Below are 12,991 nucleotides of genomic sequence, written 5' to 3'. Positions count from 1 at the left end.
CATTTTAATTTAAGAATATTGATTATGAAAATTTTATAGGAAATTAAAAAAAAACATAATTGTATTATTTAATTATTTCATCTTGTTAAAAATAAATATTGATTTGAATTCATTTCCATGTATTTTTGATTGGAGTCATTTATTATTTACGAGAATATTCAAATATTTTAAATAAACATGCAATAATAAAAAAAAAAGGAAACAGATACACAGTATCGACAAAGATTAATGACTCTTTTTAATGTTTTTTTTTTCGGGTATTTCATTAAAATAAAAAAAGATATGTAAACAAAAAATCTACGTAAATGTTATGACAGTGAAAATTGGCTTTTAATAATATTATTTTTTCCAACAATCATAACAGTATTTGATTATGAAAAAAAATCAATAGTACTACAAAAAAAAAAAAAAAAAAATGACTGAATCAAATTAAATTCTCAACTATCAACAATGCAAATATTATTATATGGTCATTAAAAAGAATAATTGAATTTGTTACAATAAACTTGTATTGTAAAAATTTGTTTACACAATTTTGATTGAATTTAAAAATATATAAAAAAAAATTCCATTGTCATAGTTAAAATATAAAAATAGTAATTGATATCATATTCTCATGTCAATATCAACAATAGCTAATTGAATGAAATAAAAAATAATAATAATAATCTATAATAAACGATAGAATAATGATTTAAAAAAAAAAACATAAATGAAATGTTAAAAATTTTTGACAGCTCTCATTGGTACATTTGATCAATTAAAAAAAAAAGATAAAAAATGTGTATATATTTTTTAATAGATAGATAAATATAAAATGTATTTCATACCTGTATTAAATTCAGCAAAATTTGTCAAATGATGAAGTGGTTTTTTTTTTAAATTCACTATCACAAGTATCGTGTTAAATTCACTATCACGTTCAAGTTGTTCACATAAAAAACAATATTAACACTCAATTGAAAAAATAAAATAAAAATCACAATACACTTAAAAATATTTATAACAAATTATTAATTAATAATAATATATTTAAAAAATATATTTAACACTTAAAACACAATTATTATTATTTCACTTTCACAAATTTTTAAAATAAATATTTATTTTTTTTTTTTGTATGCACTCTTTTTTTTTTTCTGTCAAAAATTGGAGTAATATTTTTAAAAATTTTTTGATTATATCGTGTCAGATGGTTTTTTTTTTTTTATTATTATATATATTTTTTTATGCCAAAGTTTTGCCACTTGAGAAACCCTTAATTATACACCACGACAATTTACGAGCATCCGGTGTATAAATGAATATAGGATGTTTTTCTCTTTCCAGGAATTATTTTCCTTTCTGACAAAACAGATTGTTTCCTTTCTCTCTCAGCTTCTTTGTTAACTTTTTTTTTTTTTTTTTCTATTTCTCTTTCTAGCACCTTAACGAGCAAGAAAATCTCTAGTGAAAATAGAAAATCTCCTCAAAAGGTCAAGATTATAACTGTACATAAAACTTTTAAAATCAATAATATTTAATAAACTTTTTATGTTTATTTCAAATATACAAAAATTTATATTCAATCCACAAGTTAATATCCACGTGCACAATACATAAAAAATAATAACAAATAATAAAATATATGATTAGTTTTATTTTAAAACTCAAATTCCATTTTTACTCCAAAAAAAAAAAATTTTTAAATTACAACTCAATTTTAACATTCCCCACGTGATTATAATTTTTAATAATAAACTTGGTAATTTTTTACACTTTTTAAATTAACGTTTTATTCACAGTTATAAATACAGTTGAAAAATTAAAAATTGTTAGTAACAACCAGCATAATAACCGTGTGTCAAAAATAATTTAAAAAAATTTTCGATATCATTGTAATAAATACAGTATGACTCATTGTAATTTTTAAACCACGTATATTTTAATAATTATTATTGATAAGAAAAAAAAAAAAAAAAGTATACTTTATGAGAATAAAAATTGACACACGTGTCAACGGACTGAGCCTGACTGAATCGTCAGACTTTAATGTTGGAAAACGCACACGGTTCATCTCCCACTTTGGCATTCACATCCCTACTACAGTGCCACTTCCACGCTGGCACACCGTGTGGCGAACGAAAAGAAATACACCACGATGCACTCCGACTGTATCCGAGTCATGCGCGACTTACTCTTTTCAATGCTCATTATCAAGCTAAATTATTATTATTATTATTAAATTATTAATCCGTTAATATTTTTTATATTTTTTTATAAAAATTTTGGACATTAAAATTTTTTTTTGGATGTTATAGAAGTCTTGGAGTCTTGAAAAATAACATATTTTATATTTGACATTCATTGAGGATTGTATGGCGCTAGTAGAGGGTCAAAATATGGTATATTGAGGACATCAGACTGATTAATTTTTTATATCCCACCATAGACTTTATCGAAGGCCGTTTCAAGGTCTTCAACTTTTATCAGCTGATTCTCTCGACTTTAACGTTGCTTATGAATTAATATTTTTTATTTATTTTTATTTTTTTTTTCTATTTTTTTAAAAACCATTTTATTTTTAATATTGAATTCTTTTTTTAATTAATAACTTTGAAAATTAGGGGATAGTTAATAAACAGACAAAAAAATTACACCACTTTTATATAATTTATAAATTTGTATTTAAATTAATTATTAATAAATGAAAATTTTCAATAACAATAAAACGATATAATATAATTATAAAAATTTTCTCAAAAAGGAAAAAAAAAAAAAAAAATGTAAAAGCACTGCATTTGCAAGTATTTAATGTAAAATAATTTAAAAGGTCATTTGCAAGTTGTCAATTTAATTTTGACTCCAAAAAAAAAGTATGTGATAAAGTAATGCAAATGTAAATACTGAATATACAAATATAATAAATCAAACATGAAAAGCATCAATTTAAAAAAAATTTTTTAAAATAAAAAAGCCAATGAGAGTACACTCAACATACCACTGTTGATACACGTCAATTTACCTCGAAATATCGTTAAACTAAAACGCGTGTTGCTTTTAAATATACATGTATATACGACCCTTGTAAATATATATATACATATAAAATACAAAATTTTGATTTGACTGAAACCTAGTTAACTGCAGCAATTTCTATATTCATCTTTGAGTCTTGATATGTACCTCTCTCGGTTTTAAAAACTTTGATCTAATAACAATTTGCACGCGATCACGATTATATCTTCATCCTGTCTTCGTCATGTGTATATAAATAAATTTACGTGCTTTATATATACGTGAATATGTCTATGTTTATGTTCATGTATTTTAAGGATCATTTTTAAATGGCCGATGGGTGCAGTTTGGATGCATATAACGCATAAAACAAAAGTTTTTTTTACATAGTAAAATCTCTTTAGCTTCTTCAACGCCTCGATTGAAACACCACACGGCTTTTTTCAAAGTTAATATAAAACTTGAGTGTTCATTTGTATATAAATTTACGTGTATATATGAAAGCATAGAGATGTGATATGAAGCATGATTCTTGGTGCAGTCGCCGAGTGCCGCAAGCAAATTTTTTTGGTATATGGAATTAACTACATCCGGAGGAATAAACCACACTAAATGCCGCCAGCTTGGATTCTAATAAGTCATGTTTTAAAATATACATAAAGTGCTAAATATGTACAAGTATATAATACTGACAATTTTTGGTCAAATTAGTTTTTTAATTTAGACAATACATTTTTTTTATTTTTCATCAGTCAATAGGATTATGGGTTTATCAAAATTTAAGCAGTGTTATATTACCAATTGGTTATTTGCATAATAAATTTTTGTAAATTATTTGTCATGAACTTATCAACGTATAAATTGATATTATATTTTAATGAAATTGTTTTTTTTTTTTGAAAATTCATTTTAAAAAATATACACAAATTTTATTCTATTGAATTTTAATATATTTTTTTTTCTAGTTTGAGACTTGAAACTGAGTGGCGTATTTTTTCTTTGTACTGGGATATGTCGTTCAAGTGCATGTGCAATTGTGAAAATAAAATGATGGAAAACACAAGAAAATATGTATTTTTTTTTTATATACGAAAGGGTCTTTGTGTGCATTATTATTTGAGCATGTCTTAGGAACACCTCTAGGCAATTGACAAAAACAAATAAAATAAAAATAACAAATAAAATTTACATGAAAAAAATTAAAAATAATATACTTTTGTAATAATATATTCTGTCTGTATAGATATTATTTAATATTCACCGGTATGATGCACTTTTTTTTCCTACTTCATTTTTAACGAATTTTTTTATTGCATAAAAATTCTATGAATTTTTCTTTTATTGGGTACTATTTTTTTTTCTGTCTTCAATCTTCATGTTTTTATATCGCTATTTTATTTAATAATTTAATTTTTAGATTGTTGTTTTATTTTTTTAAATTTCTTTCATTTGAATATATATTGTTTAAAAGTTTTTTTATTTAAGAAACTAAATCAACAATATAATGAGACAATGTCAACAACTTGTATGATGTATTATAAAATAAAGATTTGTATTTGCATTGTTGTAAATATATAAAGTTTGTAATTTTAGGATGAAACTGGACAATGAGTTTTAGAGTATTTCAAATACACATTGACAGTTTTGATTTCAAGTGAAACAACAATTGTACAAGGACTTTCTCAACTCGTTAGACAGACAATCAAAAATTTCAAAATAACAAGAATCAACATAGAATAGCTTTCAGGATTATTTGAATATTATACATGATTTTCTATTGCCTCATCAGAATATTCAAAATGTACATATTATTCTTGGTAACTATACAACTTCCATAATTTTTTTTTTTCTTACTTTTGGTTTAACGAAAATAAAAATCCCAGTAAAAGTAAGTTTCATACAATGAATATATGAAGAAAGAATATATCCAGCCATTCAAAATATAATATTTTTGAATATATATATTTTATTGTTACATAAAAAAATATTATCTTGCACGTTTTACTTCTTGATTCATATAAAAAACTAATTTTCCACTAGCATCTTAATGGTACGTCTACAGAAAAATAAAAAATATAACCACGATCATTTTAAAAGACATTTAGGCTGGCATTTTACACGACATTTTTGTGCAATCACATTAAAAAATTTTTTAATTTCTTTTTGAAAAATAAAGCGTTAAAAAAATTCAAGTAAAAATTTTTTCTACGCAAGCCTTCAACTATGTGTAAGCACAGTTTCACGTTTCTCATCAAGATTAGAAATAAAAAAATTTTAAAAAAATTCACAAGGGTTTGAAACAATGCTGAAGCAAACATTCATGATAGAATATAGAAGAGGAAGGATGTTTGCAGTTTAAAAAGCTAACGAAAAAAAAAAATAATATAAAAAAAAAAATAAATGAACTTGTCGGATATATAGGAGGATATGTAGGATAGAGTTGAAGCCAAAAAATAAAAAAACTAACTTGACATTGTGTGTGACGTCAAATGAAAATGTAGGGATTTTCATGTGAGCTATTATTCGAGATGACTTTTATTCGTTTGGGTAATTTAGATGGTGACAGTGTGAGTAGTGAATTTTAAACTTCCTATACTGTCACACTAATTTACTGTCATTCAAATTTATTTATAATTTTTTTTTAATTTAATAAATATTCATAAAAAAAATTTTTTTTTAACTTTCAGGAAACTGTATATATTATCCCATTGTGATATGAAATTTCTGTGATATTAATATCTTTAATTAATGATAAAGCAATTTTAAAAAAATTCTAAATTATTTATCTTGAGAATTATAAATCTACGATCATTATGTCAAATTTATAATTACCTAATTAAAAAACTTTGATGTTAATTGTTACAATGATTATTTGGTTAGATGATTACCCATAATTATTTATATATAAGATTTCATTAAAACGCTAATTTAATATTTCATCTGACTAATTAAACTAATGATCAACAGTCAAAATTAACCACTTAACGTAAAAAAATATATATATATTTATTAACAGAGGTGATTAATTTGAAATAAATAAATAATAAATTTTGTATAAACGACAAAGTCGTTAGTAATAATCAGACGAAAGTCTTGTTGCTATCAAAAAATTATCATAAAAGTAAGTTATCATATTGACAGACTCAATGGATAACAATCATTCTTATTTTATTCACTTTAATGTCCGTTTCTTGAGAAGACAGAGAGAGTCTTGTTTTCACAAACATATATAAGAATATATCTTTCAACGAATGAGGAATGTCTTCGTTACGTCCCTCGTGTGTTTCTTCTTATCCCGATGGATCATCTCTCATTCACCTCAGTACATACATGTATGTATACTGCCAGAAGAAATAAATATAGCCCAAGAGCTTTCAAGAACCTGGCAAAAATAAAACAAGAAAAAAAAAACCATGGTTGTAAAAATATGTTGGTAATTTATCCCAATGACGTTAAATCTCATGAGAATTTGTAGAATTAATATTCTATACAAATGAATTTTTACTTTCCTTCTATTAAATTTTCAATAAATAATTTAATTAATATTTATTTAATAAATACTAAAATGAGGTTCTAATTTATATTGATTTACACGTAGAGGTTTAGAGTTGAATAGGTCATTGACATTTAATCCTGTATGACTTAAAAGGTCCTGCACCTGTTTCACTTTAGTGGTGTCTGTCAGAAGGTCCTTGGTGTGTTATACTAGACTCGTTGAAAGGGTTTATATTGTATACGTATATATAGCTTATGTATACAAGACATGGTTTCAAAATCATACCCCCCATGTTGGGCACCACTTGTTGCTGTATACTCAAGTTTTGCTTTTTGCTATTTTCATCTTTCAACTCTTCAAGTTTTACTATGTCTTTATTTCAAATGTCTCCAAGCATAGATACATTTTGTTTTTGTCTGTTTATTTCGTTATCTCATTGTCTTATTTATCAGCAAAAATTTATAGAATAATACAAAATTAATTGGCATGTTTTTGATAAATAATAAATATCATCTTGATTTTAATTAATTTGCATTTATTTCAACAAGATTAAAAATTAATTTATAAATAATTTATTTAAATAGCAATATTATCAACTATTTGTAATTAAATTTTTAAATTTATTTTAGTATTAAATTTATATTTAATTTTGAATTCTTGAAAATAATTTTATTTGCATTTTTAAAATATTTAGAAATAGAAAAGAAAAGAGAATTTATTAAATATTTCGTTCAAGATTATATACTGATGTTTGACGTTAATTATTTATTTAATTGCATGTTTGTTATAGTGAAAATTTACTAGCTGAAATTTATTGAAGTGTAGTATATGTATATATAATTCTGAGGAATGAAGAGGCAGCAAATAAATGAGGTAAAATTTTCAATGTTATATACATTTGTCGAAGCGTTAAGTTATTCCCTTGTGACAAATATCTAATGAGGTACATATACTATATATAAATTTATCAACTACTACCAACAGCAATAGACCACGAATTGCTTGATCAATGGTAAAGCAATTCACCTGGTAGTTGGTTTACGCGACATGAATTAATTTGATTTTGAGGTTGTCGTGTTGATGATGCTAGATGCAATTTTAACTTTTAAATTTATAACACTCGATTCTAAACTTTTTTTATAAATTTTTTTTAAAATTATTTTATACATATATAACCATTAAAAGTTTGAATATAATCTCACGTACAAACTATTTAAATAAACGAAATTGCCAAAAAAAAAATATATATATATAAAAGTTTTATTTTTTATATTTATCAAGTGCAATTATTTATTTAATTGAAGCAGTAATTATATTTAATGAATTTTCATACTAATTCTTAAATGATTATTGCCAAAAAGAAGAGAATAAAAAAATGTATATTTTAAAATAACTTTAAGATATTATTTTGTAGTTTTACATTATGTTTATATATAAATAGAAATAAGGTTAAAAAACTTTATTCTATTTTCATTTTATTGACGATATTAAAAAAGATATAAAAAAAAAATATAACATCATCAAGCAAGTGTATATAAAAATGTTTTTAATTAAATAATACCTAATTCCTTGGATAAATATACATAAAAAAAATATGTATATTTTCATCCAATAAAATTGTAATTGTGATGTAATTTAAGTCAGTGAAACGAATTACGCAGAAAGTCAGGACAATGCTTTTGGCACATTGCCGAAATTTTACATGTATATTCACGCAAAACACACTAGTGGTATGTCGGTATATGTATATGTCTTTTTTACTATATATTTATCTCTTTTTTTTATTTTTTTTTTTTTATATTTCTTCTCTTTCTGCCTCAATGTTCATGTTATACTCTCGTGCCAAAATAAAACGCCCTCCCGTGTGTCTCGACACGAATTAATTGCCTATAAAGCGAGACTGCTATTTTTTATGGGCGGCAACGTCCAATTACGGTGGCTCGTTTTTCGCGATTTCATTTTGTCATATAACCCTTTACCCCTTTTAGCCTACTGTATATGCCTCGATGTCACTAACCAATTCACCCCTCATGTGCACAAAATGCAAGAGAGCAGTATAGCCTTATAAAATCTGAAGAGAATGAATGCATGAAACTGTGTTTCAGTATGAATTCATAGCACACTGAATTTTTCTATTAATGAAATCACCAACGATGTGAAAATAAATTTTTTAAAAAATTATACCACATCATTGAAAATAGTATGACGTTGCGTTAAAAATATTTTTTTTTTTAAACAAAAAAAAGCATATTTATATGTATTACATTTTTTTATACATGAAAAAACATGGTCATTTGTTCATATAACATTTATACTGCATGTATATTCTCTTTGTACACTGAAAAAAATTTTTTCTATTTTTAAGACAAAAAGTTCTTAATAATAGAAGTTTTCTTCTTGCAAAAAAATGGATTTGGATTAAGAAAAAGTTGATTTGGATTGAGACAAAGACTTCTTAATCCAATCAATAAAAACTTTGAATCATGAAAAAAAACGTCTTGGTTCAAAACAAATTAATTCATCTTTTAGAAGTATACTTTGGATTATGAACAAACGTCTTGGACCGAGACAAACTGTTCATGTTTTTGTGAAGTATACTCTTTGGATTATGGATAAATGTGTCTTGGACTCAAACAAATGTTCATGTTTTTTGAAGAAGTACTTGGATTATGAACAAAAGTGTCTCGGTCCAAGGCAAATTGTTCATGTTTTTAGAAGTATAATTTTGGATTATGGATAAATAAATGTCTTGGATCGAGACGAACTGTTCATGTTTTAGAAGTATGTTTTTGATTATGGATAAATGTGTCTTGGACCGAGACACAAACTGTTAAGTTTTTTAGAAGTATGTTTTCTGGATTTTATGACAAAAGTGTCTCGGTTCAAGACACATTGTTCATACTTTTAGGTATTCCTCTTCTTGAATTATGAATCGATATGTCTCGGTTCAAAGGGAATATTATTTTTATTATATATATATTTATTCTCAATAGGATTGAAAATCATACTAAAAATGGCACTTTTCAATTACAAACTTGCAATTTGTAATTTTTTTTCCTCTTCAATTTTTATTTTATAATTTTTTCCTACAATTTTTACCAACGCGGGACCCGAACCTGTGACCGTAAAACCTATCTAATTCAAACCTGTGCCTTAGCTCGCTAACTAATGGCGCGATATGGAAACGGAAAGTTATTTGTATTACTTAGTGACAAATATTTTTTTTTAAATTTATTACATGAACAAATGAACTAAAATCAATATGTATCAAATTTGTATTACTTTAGTGTACTATTAGTATATTTTATGTTTTTAAATTTTAATTTTATTTGATAACATTTTATCATTATTATTATTTAAGAATATAAAACAATTTAAATGCTAGTATTTTGAGTCGATTCAATATTGACACATTTTGTATTTTAATAAATTAAATGAACATTTATTTGATTTAATTTATTTTTAGAATGTACTGATATAAAACTTAAAAAAATAATACATTTTTTTTTTTCAATTTCGATTATAATTTAGTTTTTCTTTACAGTCAGTAAATCTTAAATCTTTCAATAATTCTAACTATCATAGTATGGTTGTTTATCTTCTTAAATAATAATAACGATAAAATGTTATTGTATGTTTAACAATTATTTGGACAACATAAATGTTTCTGATATAACAAAAGAATGATATTATAGTAATTTGATAATTAATTATAAAAAATATATATATACGTGTAGTTTCAGTTCATTTGTAATAATAAATTTTAAAAAATATCTTGTCACTAAAGTAATACAAATAATCTCACGTCCATATCGCGCCCGTGGTTAAACGAATAAGGCACAGGTTTATATTAGATAGGTTTTACGGTCACAGGTTCGGGTCCCGCGTTAGGTAAAAAAAAAAAAAAAATTGTAGGAAAAAAAATTGTAAAAGAAAAATTGCAGGAAAAAAAAAATTACAAATTACAAATTTGTAATTGAAAAATTTTTTTTTTTTTTATTTTCAAATCTACGAGAATAAAAAGTTCATAAATAAAACAATATTGCCTTGAACCGAGACATATCGATTCATAATTCAAGAAGAATACTTAAAAAAACATGAACAATATGTATGAACTGAGACACTTTTTGTTCATAATCCGAGAAGCATACTTCAAAACATAGAACGAATGTATTCTCGTCCAAGACACATTTATCCATAATCCAAGAAGCATACTTCTAAAACATGAAACAGTTCGTCACGATCCAAGACACATTTATCCATAATCCAAGAAGTATACACTAAAACATGAACAGTTTGTCTCGGTCCAAGACACATTTATCCATAATCCAAGAAGCATACTTAAAACATGAACAGTTCGTCTCGATCCAAGACACATTTATCCATAATCCGAGCTGTATACTTCTAAAAACATGAACAGTTTGGCTCGGTTCAAGACACATTTATCCATAATCCAAGAAGCATACTTCTAAAAACATGAACAGTTCGTCACTATCCAAGACACATTTATCCAAAATCCAAGAGAGGTAGCCTTATAAAATCTGAAGAATTTGCATGAACTGTGTTTCAGTATGTTCATAATCCAAGAATTTTTCTAAAAACATGAACAATTTGTTTTGATTTAAGAAATTATACCACATCATTGAAAATAGTATGATTTGATTAAAAATATTTTTTTAAACAAATCAACTTTTTTAATCCAACATTTTGCAAGAAGAAAACATTCATTTGATTATAAACATTTATTTTATTTCTTTGTAATATATATTTTATTTTTTTTTTTCAATTTTACAATTTTTATATATTGGTAATTTATTGTATTATTCAATATTTAAATTTTCACACTCATATATCGTTTTGAATATTTTTATAATAATTTTTTTATCTATATATATTTCAGAAAATAAAAAATAAAAAGTTTTTGGAAAAATGCAGAAATATTGGTGACCCGAAAGAAATAATTTATGGAATTGATGATGAGATTTCCGAGTGCTTCAACAGTGTGGATATATATATGTAGTAGATAATAAAATATAAATATAAAAAAAAAACATAAAAATGCAAAAATATAAAATTGAATAAAAGAGCTCCATAAAGTGAAGAAGGAACGACAAATTGCGATTTGCTGTGCTAAAAAATTTATGTACTTAAAAGCGCTAAATTTTTTCTTTTTTTTAAATATAAATATATGTATTAATATATCTCATACAATTTTACATGTTTCATAATGTCATACCAAAAAAATATAAAAAAGGAAAAAAAAAAAAATTCATTTAAAATAACTGTTTTTTATATTTTACTGAGACAAAAAATACTAATGATCATTAAAATCAAGCTTTAAGGATTCATTTGTATTTTAAATTTTTTTATTATTATATTCACTGATTGTTGTTATTTTTTCGAGGTCAATTATTAAATATTTCCGACTCGAAAGTGTCTATTTGTTTTGTCATCCAACCCTTGTACAATTTTTTTTTTCTTATTTTTCTTCTATTGTCATTTTTCTCTGGTCTCATTATTATGATTGTTTGCTTATTTATTTATTTTTTTTTTCATTTGTCAAGATGCATCATAAGGTTGAGATACACCACAATTTCGAAATCAAAATAAGACCATTGGGTCTTGGCAGACAGATGAGTGAACATAAAACTAGATTTGGGTGTATATATAAAAATAAAATAAAAAAAATTGGACAAATAAAAAATGGCCAACAACTTCAGTGAAGTCTTACATATGCTTACATATAATCAAACGAACAGAATCACTTCAAAATCCTGAATCTTTATAAGTATATATACATGAGAAAATCTAGAAAGAAAATATTCTTTTGTAACCACAAATCTCATATTGCATAGAGAAAAAGTTTGTTATTGGTTGAAGCAGCTGGTTTTTTACGATATGTTTTTTTATTTTCTTGTCATTTTAAATTTCTTCAGCATGCTTCAAATTTCTATGATGTAAACTGATGCTGATGATGAATATTTATGAACACTACTCACGATCAATATCGTTAATACCGGTTTTTTTTTTTTTTTCTAATTTCGAAATAAAAGAGTCACTTGAATTTTAAAGTGCACGTTTTTGCAGACTTAACTGACTTGAAAATTAAATTTTTCTATACATTTATACGTCAACGGTCAAGTCAAAATGATTTTTAAATTTTGATTCATGTAAGCGGATTTGACTTGTCATAAATCAAAGCTGGTATTAAATATTAATTTAACTTCCATATAAAAATACTCTATATACTTGTATAATTTTACTGTTACTAAAAAAAAAAATATCAAATTTTGATGGTTTACGTCAGATTTTCTTGTCGCTTTAATTTTTTCCATATATTTGCATTTTTATATTTTTAATATAATATATAAATCCAGATCTCTTAAATCGTTAATTTTTATATACAAAAACAATTATCCCAATCAATTGAATATTTTTTTTGCATATCGAAATGTCATATCAATTATAAAAAAAAATTAAATTTTCATCAAATTAATT

General features: G+C 24.3%; 1 protein-coding gene across 2 annotated transcripts in view; it reads right to left on the bottom strand.

Annotated features, from left to right (window-relative positions):
- The window catches only part of LOC122853108 (mannosyl-oligosaccharide 1,2-alpha-mannosidase IA-like), a 123,351-nt gene that overhangs the window by 35,760 nt on the left and 74,600 nt on the right, over nucleotides 1–12,991 (bottom strand). The window contains exon 1 of one of the 2 annotated variants that reach the window (XM_044153370.1): nucleotides 831–2,010. The exons of the other annotated variant lie outside the window; for it this stretch is intronic. The gene's annotated coding sequence lies outside the window, so the exon portion shown is untranslated. Of the gene's footprint in view, nucleotides 1–830; nucleotides 2,011–12,991 lie in introns of those variants that run through there. 2 annotated transcript variants of the gene reach the window in all.

The sequence above is a fragment of the Aphidius gifuensis genome, linkage group LG3 (assembly GCF_014905175.1).
Source record: "Aphidius gifuensis isolate YNYX2018 linkage group LG3, ASM1490517v1, whole genome shotgun sequence".
NCBI lineage: Eukaryota > Metazoa > Arthropoda > Insecta > Hymenoptera > Braconidae > Aphidius > Aphidius gifuensis.
Note: the sequence above shows the minus strand (reverse complement) of the source record. Positions and strands in the feature narration are given on the sequence as shown.